This window comes from Camellia sinensis, chromosome 14 (genome assembly GCF_055761805.1).
Source record: "Camellia sinensis isolate YWXY chromosome 14, ASM5576180v1, whole genome shotgun sequence".
Lineage (NCBI taxonomy): Eukaryota > Viridiplantae > Streptophyta > Magnoliopsida > Ericales > Theaceae > Camellia > Camellia sinensis.
This window is the reverse complement of record NC_138974.1, coordinates 70,145,319-70,163,267: the sequence shown is the minus strand read 5'-3', so window position 1 is coordinate 70,163,267 and position 17,949 is coordinate 70,145,319.

Here is a 17,949-nt window from a genome sequence, read left to right as displayed (position 1 = left end):
TATAGTACTCGACGAGTTCTACACATTGAACGGTTCAGATTATCAAAATGGGACCCGTGGTGGGCCCCCACGGGTCCAACAGCACGGTCCAGTCCGATCTTGGATTGGACCAAAGCCACTGCCTTTAAATATATATATATATATATATATATATGTGTGTGTGTATCATGAGTATAATATAATGTATTGTAATATAACATTTGATTTTAATATATTTCATAAATAAAATATGTACAACATGATATATATATATATATATATATATAAATCTTTCAAAATATACAATGTTTACTAATTTTCGCAAAAACAATATATATACACATTATGTGGTAAAGCAAGTTGAAAAAAATTTGTCCCCAATAGTACAATGTGGCAAAGCAGCCTGAATTTTTTTTTTAATAATAATAATGAACAAAATTAAATTATAAAAATAAAAAACAAACAATCACTGAGATGTGGTTTTATATAAATAAATAAAAATCACTAAGATGTGCTCTTAAGTTCAAATTTTGGAAAGATTGGCCAAGAAGAGTGATATTACTTAATATAATTTATAGTAAAAAAATAAGTAAATAAACAAAAGTTTCTATGATTGAGAATATAATAAATTCAAGACTCTTAAATACCTAAAGAATTTATACCAAAGAAAATAAACAAAATAAACAAATTCAAAACTCTTAAACAATTATAGAATTTATTTATAAAAAAAAGAAGGAATTTATACCCAATAATAATAATAATAATAATAATAATAATAATAAAAAACAACCATTGAGAATATTTAAAACATAAGCAAACCTATTAATTCTAGTTATTTTTTTAAAGTAGAATTTATAGTTTAGAATAATAATGAAAAAAATTAAATTATAAAAATAAATAAATAAACAATCACTTAGATGTGCTCTCAAATTTAAATTTTGAAAAGATTGTCCAATAAGAGTGATATTACTCAACAATTACAGGATTTATAGTAAAAATAAATAACTAAATAAACAAAAGCTTCTATGACCGAGAATAAAATAAATTCAAGACTCTTAAATAAACAAAGAATTTATACCAAAGAAAATAAAAAAATAAACAAATTCAAAATTCTTAAACAATTACAAAATTTATCACCAAAAAAAAAAAAAAAACAGAATTTATACCCAAAAAAAAAATAAAAATAATAATTGAGAATATTTAAAACATAAACAAACCTATTAATTCTAGTTATTTTTTTTAAAAAAATTTATAGTTTAGATTGAACTTTTATATGGCAAAAAAAAAAAAAATGAAACAAATTTCATAAAAATATGAGTCTAAAATTCACATAATAAATATATACATGTTATACGATTTTTTATTTATTGAATCAACATAACCAACAAATTGAAAATTGAATTTTTCATTTTTTTCAAAAATTACAGAATTTATATACCAAAATATAAAATTTTCAGGATGTTTGCTTTTTTAATTTTCAAAATATGTTTAATTAAAATTTATAAACTTGCATACACTACTATTCAGGAATTACCCAAAAGAAAAAAAGAATTTATACCCCCAAAAATTGAGAATATTTAAAACATAAACAAACCTATTAATTGTAGTTATTTTTTTAGACCATAATTTATACCTAAAAAGATTAATAAGAAGGATAATTTATAGTTTAGATTGAAGAATATTTAAAACATAAACAAAACCCTATCATTCTGCAAAAGTTTCAATGTCAAAAATTATAAATTGAAGACTCTTAAACACTTACAGATTTATATGAAAAAAAATAATTAAACAAAAATTTCAATCGCTGAGAATATAAAAGTTAATAAGTTTTAGATCATTTATCTTCAAAGAGGAATAGTAATCTTGTTTGTATACCATAATTGTATATAACAATTTTGTTTTGTACTATCTTTGAAAGAGAAAATTATTATAAAAAGATAGAAGAAACCAAAATGTTTAAAAAAAAATTATCAAACTAATGGAGAGATTGAGAGATGGTTAGCTGATTGTTGCTTGCCTGGGTAGAAACGTGGTGAGGAAATGGATAGTTTTTTTTTTTTTTTTTTTTTCTTTCCTTTAAATTATTCTTCCGGTTGAGTATTGACTAGGAAAATGAGGAAACGTGAGTGTATTTTTTTTATTTTTTAAATTACTTAAATTTTACATGGCAGTAATTTCCAAGCTTCACTTATGCTGTGTTTGGTTGGGGGATTTAGGGAGGAATTTGAAAAGGGAAAGGGAAAAGGCGTGTGAAACTAGGTGAAATTTAGGCATGTTTTCTGAACATTTCACCTATCTTTTCTATTTCTTTTTCTAAATCCCTCCTCAAATCCTCCAACCAAACACAACATTAAAGAATAAAAGGAAAGAACCAAGGAAAGTAACATCGTAGGTCAAGTCTTGTTCATTAATACATAATTTTAAAATGGTAACTTTAACGAAAACTCTGAAATGAAAGAAAGAAAGAGTAGAGAGAAGTAGAAAGAGGAGTGTAAAACTCTCCACTATTATTAATGTCTTGCGGCCGACTATTTTATAAAAGAGGCCCCACCGTACCATGTGACCACCAAGTGTTGAAAGCAATTGATACAATCTACTTTGAAAGTCACCCCAGTCCCCCAACTATTAAATTAGTTTCACCTGTTACCTCAAAGCGGACATGAGGACATATATTTGTATATAGTATATTTTCAAATTCAGAAAAGTGGACAAATATGTGTATATTTGCATTTTTAAATTAAAAAATAATTTAAGTTTTAGATCATTATGAAGAGAAAAATAGATCCTATATTTATATTTGTTCATTTTCAAATTAAAATAAGAATATATATGCATATGTATGCACTTTCAAATTAAAAAAAAAAATTGAGATAGATATATGTAAGTATACACTTTTAAATTAAAAAAAAAAAAATATCTTTACAATATGTCTGGATTTTATACTTTCCAATTAAAGAATTTTCACTTAAAAGAATCTTTGACTAACAGAAAAGTCAGCAATTTTTAAAACAACTTTTAATTTCCAAGTTATTTTCTAATCTAATCAACTGGGGCAGCGGTTGCAATCAAGCGGTTGCAATCTGTAAGAGGGGCTAATTTCAGCCCACTAAATTATTTAGGCCCAATAGCCCAAGATTAGTGGGCCCAAATTTGTCGCAAGTCCAAGACTGGTGGGACCAGATTTATCACCATCAAATGGGCTAAATGGCTCTAAGCCTCGAAAGGGTTCGGATCCACGAACCTAGAGACTTACTCAGGCCCGGAACTCGAAAGGGTATTAGGCAAGCCTAGAGATCCGAGGCACTCGGATTCGAAAGGGTTCGGATCCACGAACCTAGAGGTCCGAAATACTTGGCTTCGAACGGATTCAGACGCAATCTAGAAGTCGCTCCGTTAATGAGTCCCAGAACACTTGCGGGCTCGGAGCTTTCCGGGATCTACGCACCAGAACCATGGACGTAATGGAGTTCGAACAAAGGACCCGATCCCGAGGACGGTGAGTGGAGATAAATTCACTCTTCGGTTAAACTAGCCTATACCCGGGTCGAGGTGGCACGACCCCGGGGGGTCCATGAGACTCGGCAATATTTTGCGGCAGGACGTCCTCTGGGACTACCCCTGACCCTTTGGGATGATTGGGGATCATTGGTTAGGTGTGGCTAAGAAGAAGGGTTCGCCGAGGGATTGATCTCCTCTTCGGGGTTTTCTCATCCTCGGAGAAGTCACCTCCTCGGAGAGGTCACCTCCTCGGAGAAGTCACTTCCTCGGAGAAGTCACCTCCTCGGAGAGGTCACCCCCTCGGACAAGGTGGTTAGAGAAAATATCCCCCATGTGCCTTGCACATGGGCTCCATCCTACATCATGAGGTGCCTATAAATAGCACCCACCCATAGCTTTACAAGGGATGGATTTTTGGAGATTTTTAACTCTTGGGAAAGAACTAATTTCCCTTCTCCATTATCAACCTTGAGAGTGAAAGTGGGAGATCAATGGGAGAGCCTTGCCATTATTCTATTCTCTAGCCATTTTGCCTTCTTCTTCACCCAATCTCTTATCTCCATCATCTCCTTTGTTGTTGCGTTCCTAAGTTGAGATTATTGAAGAATCTAAGCCTCTCATCATATTCTAGAGAATTCGAAGTTGTTCTTCAAGGATCTTTGAAGATCTTCGAATTTTCCAACTCTTTTCTCGAACCCTCTCCTACATTTTGGCGACTCTGCTGGGGAGGCGGATTGGTTAATGGTCTCAACGAGATCTGGAATCCACACAACTCCAACAAGGATGGCGGGAGAAGATGAAGTTCACCAACAAGGATCCTCTAATGGTGGTGATGACAGGACCACGGCTCCAGATCAACCACTTTTGCTTGAAGCCATTCAAGGACTTCAAAATACTCAGCAGGAGATTCTTACCACTCTTCAGAATCTCACTCACACCATGTTGGTGATGAGTTCTAACTTTGCACCGGCGCCAAACGGAAATCAAACTGGTGGTGGAGTTATTCCCGCCGGAGCGCAAAATCAAATCCAAGGAGAAGTAAGCCCCAATCAGCCTATGGCTCATGGCAACACGGCCACAGTAACACATGCTCAAACCACAGTAGGCGGCGGCAGTTTGCCCATGCCCGGGCTCCATGGCGTGCCAAGCCAAGATCCAATGGTGACTAGGGGAGTTTCTAGTGTAATGAATGGTGCTCCGGCGACTGTTGGTGTCCAGGAAAACATAAGGAGCGTGATGGCGCAAAAGGGAGCTCTGCCCGTACCTAATCTTGTCACGCCACCAGTAAATGTTACCCAAGCACCAAGCGGGCCTCCTTTGGTGCCGACAACAAATCTGCAAGCACAACCCGGTATAGCGGCGCCGTACGGTGGACTTTACGGGCCTCAATTCAATATCCCATCACCAACTGGCTTGTCTATAGGCGCTGATGGCCAGTATCGTCAAATGTCCTCACCAATGATGAATTCGCAGCACCAGAATGGCCAAGACGCCCCTAGCTCAGTCTTCGGGTACATAAGCCAAGTCCCGGGAATACCACCATCAAACTCTCTCCCTCAACAGTTTCTCACTCTCGCCGATGTGCAGGCCATGTTCGATCTCGAACGGGGCAAGAGGACCTTACCCTCTTTGCCTGATCCAGACGTCAAGCCGCCTTACCCCATTGAGATGCTGAGCTATCCATACCCTGAGGGGTATACAGTGCCGAAGTTCATCAAGTTCGACGGCAAACAAGGAAATGCCCGAGAACATGTTGTGCGATTCATCGAGACTCTAGGTATTCATGGTTCAAACCACGTCCTCCGACTGAGAGAATTCTCTAAGTCCCTCACCGACCGAGCATATAGTTGGTATGTTAATTTGGCCCCAAACTCTGTCCGAAGTTGGGAGGAAATGGTTAACAAATTCCACTCCAAGTTCTTTCAAGTGGCGGAGAGGGTGACCACACTTACATTGTGTAAAGAGAAGCAACGAGAAAGTGAAGACATCCTTGACTATGTCAAAAGGTTTCAGGACAAGGCCGTAGATTGTCATGAAGCAGTCGAGGAGAGTTATCTGGTTCAAATCTGTCTAGAAGGGGCATTGAGCAGATACAAAATGTTTCTAGTTAATCACAAGCTACCCACCTTCTCGGCATTAATAGAAGCAGCTCGGAACATTAGCATTCCTCATGATCAGGAGTCCGGATTTAAGGCCAGTCACAAGACTAGTTTCAAATCGTCTCGTGGACCTATTGTTGCTGCTGCCTCTGCCCCAGATACCCGAAATTCACAAGGAGGAGGTCATAGAGGCCAGAAGAGAAAGCAATATAATGGTGAAAAGGGGAATGTTTCTTATCCATGTGGAATCGAGGAAGTGAAAGCTCTAGTTAAGGAATGGGTGGCTGACGGAGAGCTAAAATTGCCTTATGTTGAAGAAATGCCATCAAAGAAAGACCGTGAGAGCCCTGAATTCTGTGTCTACCATCGTACATTGAAACATCCGACAGAGAAGTGTTGGACTCTCAGAAAAATCTTCAGAGATAAAGTCGAGGCAGACGAATTGAGGTTCAAAAAGCAAGGGACTCAAGACATCCGAGAACAACCATATCCTCAACACCGAGACAAGGGCAAGAATGTTGCTATGATAGCTTATGAAGGCCCGATGATTGAGGCTATCGCCAACCTCGATGACGATGATTGTTATTTGGATGACATCCTCGAGCCAGAGGGTGAGCAAGTTTACTATAGAAGTGCTCTCGATCCAGAGGGCAGAACATTTATGACTCATGGCGAAGATCCCTTTGATCCAGAAGGAGGAGAAGAGTACTACGAAAGAGGAGGACGCCATGTTTATGTGGCATCTTATTTTGAAGAGACCGAGGAGATGGTTAACTACGAGCCTCCAAGAGTGGAAAAAGATCCGGATCACTATGCCAAAACCTTGCAAGACTGTGTAAAGTTCAAGCAGTTCTTTGACCAGCTTGGACTTTCCAAGGAGGCAAGAACAGAAATCACCAAGTCTATCATTAATATAGCCGAGGCACACCATGAGGGATGCATGTCGACTGAGGGATCTATCCCGAGGAAGGCAAAAGAGCAGTCTAGTGCCATTACTTTCTCCGAGGTTGATCGGAAGTATCCTTTTTCTCACAATCGCCCGCTTTATGTGACTGCTTTTATTAACGGGGTTGAGTTCAAAAGGGCCTTTCTAGATAGTGGAGCCTCTATCAACATTATGACTCGCGCTACTCTAGAAAAGGCCGGAATCTCTGAAGAACGCATTGTGAAGCAGCCGATAGTCATCACTGGCTTCGGTGGAGAAAGGAGAGTTATTATCGGATGCGTAACAGTTGATTTAGCCGTTGGAGAGATTCGCTCGGCCACCAAGTTCCATATTATCGATTCTGAGACAAATTATCACATCATTCTAGGGAGGACCTGGATGCATAGATATGGGGCTGTACCATCGAGTTATCATCAGTGTGTTAAGGCAAAATGGGGAAAGAAGACGGTGACAATTCAGGCTACAGAAAGGCCTTTCGAGATCCATGAAGCTCATTATTCTGATGCCATCTACTTCACCGAACTGGCTGTCGAAGAAGTTCCCACCACCTCTAAGCCTCGAGGGGTCAAAATTCCTCGTTGGGAGGATATCAAAGATGACAAGGAGCTGATGGCAGAGTCAAGTAAGCGGGCAATGTCTAGACCAGAAAGTCCGCCTATTCCTCGGAAGGTGATGAAAGTTCGAGAAGGAGGCAAGATGGTGTACTATTTATGATGGTGCATGATGGCCACAACCCGAGCAGCTGGTGAAAGCTTTCCAAATGATCTTGCAACTCTAGGGGCAAATTTCAACATTCCGTAGAAGAAGTCTATCTGTGACATTTACAGTTTGCATTTACTACATTGTCCAAGAAGTTCTATCTTTCTTATGTCATGAAGAAATTTATTTCCTCCATATTATGTATCTCCATTAGAAGTTATTTTCTCTACATTGTATATCTTCATGGTGTTATGTTGCTTGAAACAGTTTTCAATTTTTTGTTGCCCCTCAAAGAAGAAAGAGAAATAGTAGACTCAGTTACCAACCTGAAGGAAGTTTTCTTGACATAATAGAAGTATACTTCCACTCGGACTTCCGAGAGATAGACTTGTCTCTGCTCGGACTTCTGAAGGAGAGCCTTCCGAGGGACAATTCTTGCTCTCATTAGTGCGGGTCTGAAGAACAGCTCTTGATTTCATCAATACGAGCTCTGAGGATCTTTCTTTTCAAAGTAGAGTGGACTCTTACTCGAACTCCCGAGGGATAGCCTTTGCTTCCATTAGCTACCGAAATAGAAGTGCGCATCCACTCGGACTTCCGAGGGATAGCCTTGTTTCTGTTTAGACTTCTGAGGGAGAGCCTTGTCTCCTGCTCGAACTCCCGAGGGATAGCCTTTGCTTCCATTAGCTGCCGAAGTAGAAGTGCGCATCCACTCGGACTCCCGAGGGACAGCCTTGTTTCTGTTCGGACTTCCGAGGGACAGCCTTGTTTCTGCTCGGACTTCTGAGAGACAGTCTTTACTTCTGTTGGTAGAAGCTTGGTAGACTCGGTTATCTTCCAGAGGAATCTTTCTTGCCAAAGTAGGGTGTGTGCTACCTTCGGACGCCCGAGGGACAGTCTTGTTTTTGTTCGGACTTCCGAGGAACAGCCCTTACTCTCATTAGTGTGGGTTCCAAGGGCCCCGAGGACGTGGATTTCAATCAAGAATTTATTTGTCTGAAATAGTAAAGCCAACAAATGAGACAAACAATATCAATTTCAGATCATGATTCAGGCATTATCAGAATGGGGCAACATCAACAAATAATAATTATCTATTTAAGCTACAACAATTTTATTACTCTGAGCAAGTTCATGAAAATGCAACTATCAAGTTTTTGTCTCTCCGGGCTGGTTACTCTCGAGCCGACGTAAAACTACAACGGTCACACAAAAATTTTGGCATCAGCTATGTATTTCCCAAGCATCCACAAGTTAAACAAACCACAATATATCATCTTTATTATTCAACGAGGTTCAACCCCGGAAGTCATCAACAATTCTTTTTCTCGGGTATTCTTCAAGCTCAACAAATTACAGTACCAATATGTGTATCAACAACATACAGATTTTCGGTTTTTTATCATCAATAAGAGGTGCAATATCATAGGTCGTTTTGTGATGAAATTCAATTGGGACAATTTCTCAAAGTCACTATGTTCCATATTAAAGGTCCAATTTATATAGGGCTCAAAATTTGGACAGAGTGAAGTTCAATAGTAAATTTCAGGCCCGAGATCCGAAGTATATTACATTGCTTATCAGTAGCAAGATTCAATGGATCATTATGCAAATTACAAGAATGTCCTTTCCAAAGTCCATATTCATAAGTCCAGGGTTTTCTCTCTCCATGTCAAAAATGAAGCTCAAATATTAGTCAACAAGTTATATTCGGCCTTTCCTCGGTGATAAAGTTCAACAAATTATGTGCAAGCCAAGCACCTCAATGAGGTTTCAAGTGCTAGTGCATGTTTCCATATGGCCAAAATCACGGTGTTTGAGCTAAAAAAAAAAAATATATCATTGGGATTGCCACAAAAATTGAGTCCATATTCAGATTCAGTTTTTTTTATTTATTTACTTTATTTTTATTTTCATCAGATTGCTTGAGCCCTCTACATTGCCACAAAAATATATTTATATATATTTAAATATATTTACATTCGGAAGAGGGGGCCGAATTTCATACTTACAAATTTGGGCAGTTAGAGAGGTGAAGTCTGAAGCCGATACTGGAAATTTAAGCTGAAATCAGAGAGGCTTTACAGACTGTAATCAACAAGACTAGGCTAGGCTTGGCAGGACCACACACGTTGCGTTGAGAGGGCGAACGTGTGTGGTGTGCGTTGGAACCGTCGAAGTCAACAGTGATCGGAACTGGAACCAGTGAGTATGCAAAAACCGAGATTCAAACTCCGAAAAATAGCGCCGGGCTGTGAGACTAACAAGCTGGATGGTGTTAGGCAAAACCACACATCGCGTTGAGTGGGCGACGTGTGGTTCGCGTTGAACAGCCGAAGACGAAGGCAAAGCATCGGGCATCCACTATTTATCTTCCGAGCATCTACAAGATCGACAAGACAATAATTAATTATTCAACATCAAACCTGTATGTATGTCAAAATTATTGTCAAAATTATCGGCACAGGTTCAAGATTCAATAGCATGGATTCAAGACAACAAAGCCAGATTTCTTCAATAAAATTAGCAAGGATTCAACATTGATTATTCCAATATTCACACAAAAAAAAAAAAAGTGTCAAACGAATATGAAATTGGCATTCGAGAGCTCTGGTTTACAAGTGAAGCCTACGATCGAGGACGATCCTATCGCTTGTCATGATCATCTTGAAAATGAACTTGTTGCCAACAGTGCAGGTTCCCTCAGCCTAACGGAGCTCTGTTCAATTAAACTTGAAAGTGAAACACTGACCCAGATTCCACGGGAAGATGAAGCTCTGCAACCAGTGAACAACACTGAGAATGGGAGGGAATTCAACTCCTTAAATCTGCTGAATACTCCGAATAACAATAAACAAAATGAAGAAAGAAACATAAAAAGGAAGTGCATCTCAAATTCTAATGTGTTGATGACAGCCTCGACCTTAGTTGCAGCTTCTACGTATACAAGTATTTTCAATTTGAGCCACTCAGATTCTGAATCTACTGAATATTTCAGCGTTCGAGATATAATATTGTGTCCTGACCGACTGCCCAATTCTTTCTACAACATCATGTTCATGACAGTCGCATTTACTTCGAGTATGGTCGGGCTTGTGATATCATTCTGTTCCCGGGTATTTCTGTTGCTATGCTTGTCTGCATTCTTTTTCAGTTATACTTTCATAATGAAAGATAATCTGCCCAAATTCTGGACATTAAAGCAAGCACCAGCAACCAGCACATTCAAAGCTTTAAAACGAATAAAAAGAGAGGAAGAGAACCAGCGGCAGTATGCGAGAAAGGCCACGGACAGACCCACGCCACGTTGAGGGGGCGGCGTGGTCATCGCTAGTCGGTTACGGTTGACAGGTGCAACGGCGGTGTAAGAACTGCGCGTGAGACAGACGAGCTGCGTGAGTTGAAATGATCACGCACGGGACAGCACCACGGCGGGTTCGTGCAGAGGCCGACGGTCCGTAGGGTGGTGGCCACTTCAGTAAGAACGGAGAGCTGCCGCAACGCTAGTGGTAGCCGAAGCTTTGGCCGCCGACAGTGTGCAAGAAGGTGCGGGTCTTCGGCTGTTTGTTGAAGGAGGGCACGGCAATGGCCTCTGGTATTGTAGCAGCAGACCCTCATTAAAGAAGATGAAGTCTGGGCCTCTAGAGAGAGAGAGGTGAGTGAGAAGTGGGTGTGGCGGCTGTGCAAAAGTTGGTGAGGCTTAGGGTTTTGGCACTTTCCTTAAATAAAAATAAAAAAAAAAAACAAAAAAAAAGAGCATTATCCGTGTGTGCCAAACAACAAAGGCACGTGTGAGGTAAAAAAAAAAAAAAAAAAAAAAAAAAAAAAAAAAAAAAAAAAAAAAAAAAAAGAGTACAAAAAAATAAAATTTTTGCTTGTCAATTTTTTCTGTAAATTGAAGTGCGTCATCAACTTTATCCATAGGCTCTGTCGTGACAAAACGTTTCTTTTTTTTTTTTTTTTTGGGGAACGTGATGCGAAATAAGGTCGAAGAAATGACAGTATGCATGTATGAGAAATTTAAAATTTCTCATACACGCAAGGGGCAAATGTAAGAGGGGCTAATTTCAGCCCACTAAATTATTTAGGCCCAATAGCCCAAGATTAGTGGGCCCAAATTTGTCGCAAGTCCAAGACTGGTGGGACCAGATTTATCACCATCAAATGGGCTAAATGGCTCTAAGCCTCGAAAGGGTTCGGATCCACGAACCTAGAGACTTACTCAGGCCCGGAACTCGAAAGGGTATTAGGCAAGCCTAGAGATCCGAGGCACTCGGATTCGAAAGGGTTCGGATCCACGAACCTAGAGGTCCGAAATACTTGGCTTCGAACGGATTCAGACGCAATCTAGAAGTCGCTCCGTTAATGAGTCCCAGAACACTTGCGGGCTCGGAGCTTTCCGGGATCTACGCACCAGAACCATGGACGTAATGGAGTTCGAACAAAGGACCCGATCCCGAGGACGGTGAGTGGAGATAAATTCACTCTTCGGTTAAACTAGCCTATACCCGGGTCGAGGTGGCACGACCCCGGGGGGTCCATGAGACTCGGCAATATTTTGCGGCAGGACGTCCTCTGGGACTACCCCTGACCCTTTGGGATGATTGGGGATCATTGGTTAGGTGTGGCTAAGAAGAAGGGTTCGCCGAGGGATTGATCTCCTCTTCGGGGTTTTCTCATCCTCGGAGAAGTCACCTCCTCGGAGAGGTCACCTCCTCGGAGAAGTCACTTCCTCGGAGAAGTCACCTCCTCGGAGAGGTCACCCCCTCGGACAAGGTGGTTAGAGAAAATATCCCCCATGTGCCTTGCACATGGGCTCCATCCTACATCATGAGGTGCCTATAAATAGCACCCACCCATAGCTTTACAAGGGATGGATTTTTGGAGATTTTTAACTCTTGGGAAAGAACTAATTTCCCTTCTCCATTATCAACCTTGAGAGTGAAAGTGGGAGATCAATGGGAGAGCCTTGCCATTATTCTATTCTCTAGCCATTTTGCCTTCTTCTTCACCCAATCTCTTATCTCCATCATCTCCTTTGTTGTTGCGTTCCTAAGTTGAGATTATTGAAGAATCTAAGCCTCTCATCATATTCTAGAGAATTCGAAGTTGTTCTTCAAGGATCTTTGAAGATCTTCGAATTTTCCAACTCTTTTCTCGAACCCTCTCCTACACAATCAACCTGCTATGCAATATGTTTTACAATTATTTATTTGTTTTCTGGGTCCTCATCTAAACCTTACTTTTCACACTGCATTTTCTTAAAAAAGTTATGTTTAGATCACCCATTAGGTTAGTCTTAGGTCTTGAAAACTTAATTATTTTGGTTAAAAAATATTAATAGAAAAATCTATAAGCTTAAATGACTGAAAGTGAATTTATACCCAATTCTCCATAAAAATATGTTTTAATTGTTTATTTTATTTATACTAACAATTAACTCATGCAATCCCCAAGTGAAAGAAAAATTTTCAGAATAAAATTTTATATAATTTAGTTAAATTATTTATGTGTATATATCTATGTGTGCGTATGTATAATTATTTTAAAAACTAAACTTATGCAATACAAGAGAATAATTTTGAACCAACGGTCTAATGTAACTTAAATAAATATACAATATAGTTTATATAATTTTAAATTTAAAATAGCAAAGTAACACTCAATCTGACAGTAGAAAAACTGATTAAATTTGAAAAATAATTAATAACTTAAAATAAAAGAGTAATTCTAATTATTGAATTAATTCTTTTATTTTATTTTTAATTAAGAGATAAATAGAAACTTAAAATACATAAAAAAAAATTATTTTAAGAAATTGATTAGAAAGTATATTAATATATATATATATATATATGTATAAATTACTAAAAAAAAATCGTAAACTTATTTGTAGAATAGCTTTAAATAAAGACTGCAAAGAAACTTTAGGGGAAATTTAAAATCAAAAATAAAAAAAAAATAAAAAAACAGAGTTATTGGCCCCTGTTAAAAAGTTATTGGTAATCTCACATGTGAAGTTTTTTTTTTGCAACAAACAAATAATATGATACATGATGGACCTCTTTTTTTTTTTTTTTTTCCCCATTTCTAAAAGCAGTGAAATTTTATTAGGAAAAAAAAGAAAGAAAAGAGATTGGTCTCTTATGTTGATTATTATAATTTTTTAAAGTAATTACTTATAAAATATGATTATATTTTTGTACCAATTTATTTTAGTAGAAGTATCCAGTTAGTAATAAGAGTTTTTGGGTGTTAGTAAAAACCTATCCATTTAATAGTGATGCTTTTATTGTGTGCTGATAAAAATCAATATTTTAATTTTTTATCCCACCTTTCTCTTGGCGTAATGGAGTTACTACTCAATTTGAGGTATATTATGAGCTTATTTTTATTATCCAAATCGTACATTTTGTAAGGTTTGTTGAATACTTCATTCTTATCAAAAATCATGATTCCGGGTTATGATAATAATAATAATAATAATAATAATAATAATAATAATAATAATAATTGTTACATTATTGATAAATTGTAGCTATTCATAAGTGTTGTACATTCTGCTAAGACTAGTGACCGCAAAAACCAGAGTATACAGACAAAGAAATTATTTCAAATTTTAGGAACACCCACAAATTGGTGAACACTTTCTCATATAGTACTCTTTTTTTCTTTTTTTTTTTTCTTTCGTTTTTTTTTGGTTGCCAAAATGTTGTACTCAAAATTAATCATCAACTGAAACTCCTCATATTAATTAAAACACCAACATAAATGTGATAATCCTACCGTATTACCAATCAAAATAAAGAAAAGCATCACATAGAAATACCCAATATTTATTCCAAAAAACTCACGTCTCAGATTCTCATGTCACTAGTAGTGAGGCAATCAAAGAGAATGTCAAAACAGAACTGAAAAAAGAAAGTGTCACCAACTTCAGACTTTTGGTGAATTTCAAGACAAGCCTTTCCCTTAAGTGGTTTCAAGCAACAATCTCTTGGCCATTCCACTGCCTGAGCTTGTTCCTGTAAACAAATTATGAAACAGCCCTCTCAAAATATATCAATTGCAGCAAAACAATGTATACATAAATAAATATAGTGGTAAAAATAAAAATTAAAAAAACTTGCCGATGCAGGAGGAAATGTCCAGCTGTCACTACATCATCATTTGCAACTTCAATCTGTACAATTTTTAGTGTGTCTGCTTAGAAGACTCAATGAGAAACACTATACAGAGTGTCAAAATTTGGAATTTTTTTGGTAGTCTTACAAATTTTACTCCCAAAAGATTGCCACAGTTGTTACAGTAAACATCGGAGAGAGTGCGTGCTCCAACCCTTCGATCCTGCTCTGGACTGAGCATGTGCACATTCACTCTGCATATATATGATGCACGTAGTTTTTTGAAGCTAAATGTAAGCTATATTGGTCATTTGATTAATTTTTGAACTCACTTTTTTCAAATTTTTTTCAAGTCCACAGGCACACACGTGTGTTTAGATATTGGATTTGTAGAGAAAAGAGAAAACTGGAAATCCAAGATCGAAACACAACATTAAGGTCTCGGCCAGTGAAGGATTTTCATGAAACCTTGATGAAATTTTCAGAACCAAATTGCAACAGAGTATAAATGGAAAACAAAATAGCTTGTGCTAATTTATCTATCAAAATCAAAACCATTGCCGCTTTCAAGAGTGATTGATGAGTTCTTACACATTTCGAAAGACGCCTCCGGCCAACTCATTGTCCTGAAAACATGTTGAACAAAATCGTCAGAATATGAAATTCATGTCTAGTTGTGAGGTAATTGAGTAAACTTAAGTACAAATTAAAAATCCAATCGAACACAACCGCAAACAACACAGAACAAAACAGAATAGGCTGCAAAGGACCGGTGGGATCACTAACGCAATTTGGAAAGTACAGAGCCTCTTTATGGACACTCAAGGAGGCTGGTACCAATTTCCTTGATGCTGTGTTTGGTTGGGGGGATTTGGGAAGGGATTTGGAAAGGGAAGAGCAAAGGGGGTTACATAAGGAGAAATGGGCATGGAAGTTGGAGAGCACTTCCAAAGCTTCCTGGTGGTGCAGTTGGTCAGCGAATAGCAACGCACATGCCAGACCAAACTGTTCTATTTAGGCTGAGCAAGTACCAAGAACTTCATACTATATATGCAGTGAACAATTCCAAGAAATCATCAAAAACACAATTTGGTAGCAAAAGATACCCAGTCAAGAAGTACTTCAGAGGACACAGATGTGTAAAAACTGAAGAGAGAGAGAGAGAGAGATTACTATGAAGTTGTTAAGAAATTCTTGGAATAAAGCAATGTGGGCTGGACAGGCACCGCAGAGGAAGAGTCTAGTGGCCGGAGTTTGATCCAAGTAAATAAGATATACCCGCCCCATTAATATTGTGTCAAAGAAAGAGCTTGAAAATAGCATAGCCTATACTTCTATCAAGAAAACTATTTATAACAAGGGAAAAGGTAGGGAAGTTCTTGGGGCCTTCCAAGATTGAAAATTCAATTTTTATAATATAATATATCAATCGTCTTTCTCGTGCCTAATATTAGTGGCTGTCATTGTACCCCTCCAAAAACAAAAACAAAATACAAAAAAAATAGGCCGATCGAGGTGATATAATATATCAATAAACTTTGCAATTCTTTCTTCCTCTATCTCCTATCTTCATACTTTTTCCGAGGGAGATACAAGTGCTTGAATATATGGTTTTGAATCTGAAAATTTCGCCCAAAGGGAGAAAATCTTATTTTTGGCCAAGTTTCGGAGCTCTGACGACACGCAAAAATAGGTGAAACAAGGCATATGAGGAATGGAATAAAAACTAAGCCATGAGATGAATCCAACAACGTGAAAATGAGGCAAAACGGAATTACGACCAGGGAGATACAAATTCTTGAACATGAGTTCGAATCTGAAAATTTTGCCCAAAGAGAGAAACATCTTATTTTTAGCTAAACTTCGGAGCACCGACAGTAAGCAAAAAGAGGTGGAACAAGGCATATGAGAGATGGAATGAAAACTAGGCCATGAGATGAATCTAATGACACAAAAATAAGGTGAAACAAAGTTATGACAAGGGAGATACAAGTACTTGAAGATGTGGGTTTGAATCTGAAAATTTTGCCCAAAGAGAGAAAAATCTTATTTTTAGCCAAATTTTGGAGCTCCGATAGTATGCAAAAAGAGGTGGAACAAGGCATATGAGGAATGGAATGAAAACTAAGCCATGAAATGAATCTAACAACACAAAAATAAGGTGAAACGGAGTTACGACAAGGAAGATACAAGTGCTTGAATATATGGGTTTGAATCTGAAAATTTTGCCCAAAGGGAGAAAAATCTTATTTTTGGCCAAGTTTCGAAGCTCTGACGGCATGCAAAAATAGGTGAAACAAGGCATATGAGGGATGAAATAAAAACTAAGCCATGAGGTGAATCCAACAACATGAAAATGAGGCAAAATGGAATTACAACCAGGGAGATACAAATTCTTGAACATGAGTTCGAATCTGAAAATTTTGCCTAAAGAGAGAAAAATTTTAGTTTTAGCCAAATTTCGGAGCACTGACAGTATGCAAAAAGAGGTGGAACAAGGCATATGAGGGATGGAATAAAAACTAGGCCATGAGATGAATCTAACAACACAAAAATAAGGTCAAATGGAGTTACAACAAGGGAGATACAAGTGCTTGAAGATGTGAGTTTGAATCTGAAAATTTTGCCCAAAGAGAAAAATCTTATTTTTAGCTAATTTTTGGAGCTCCGATAGTATGCAAAAAGAGGTGGAACAAGGCATATGAAGAATGGAATGAAAATTAGGCTATGAGATGAATCTAACAACACAAAAATAAGGTGAAATGGAGTTATGACAAGGAAGATATAAGTGCTTGAATATATAGGTTTGAATCTGAAAATTTTGTCCAAAGGGAGAAAAATCTTATTTTTGGTCAGGTTTTGGAGCTTTGATGGCATTGAAAAAGAGGTGAAAAAAGGCATATGAGGAATGGAATGAAAACTAGGCCATGAGGTGAATCCAACGACGTGAAAATGAGGCAAAACGGAGTTACGATGAGGGAGATATAAATTCTTGAACATGTGAGTTCAAATCTGAAAATTTTGTCTAAAGAGAAAAAAATCTGATTTTTAGCCAACTTTCGGAGCTCCAATGGCATGCAAAAAGAGATAGAACAAGGTGTATGAGGGATGAAATGAAAACTAAGCTGTGAGGTGAATCCACGTCGCAAAAATGAAGCGAAACGGAGCTATGACGAGAGAGATATAAGTACTTAAACATGTGGGTTTAAATATGAAATTATGTCTAAATTTTCGTTAGTTTAACACGACGGAGATAGACAAAAGGGCCAGATTGAAACACGGGTGGAAGGATGTGATTTAATTTGTTGAAATTGAAAATTTAGAGTTTAAAATGAAAAAGACGCAAAATCCTAAGATTTTTTGTATAATTAACCCTAAAAACTATTTAGCTAATATATATATATATATATATATCGATGTTAGTAAAAAATGATCCATGTAATAGTGATATTATTTAATTTTTTATTATTATGATTTTGATATGTTGATGAAAATCAGTATTGTACTTTATTTATTAAAACGTACATATTATTTTATCCCAAAAAATTATAATCATGAATCCATCCATCCATCCAACCACCACCACCTTCTTCTCCACCTTTCC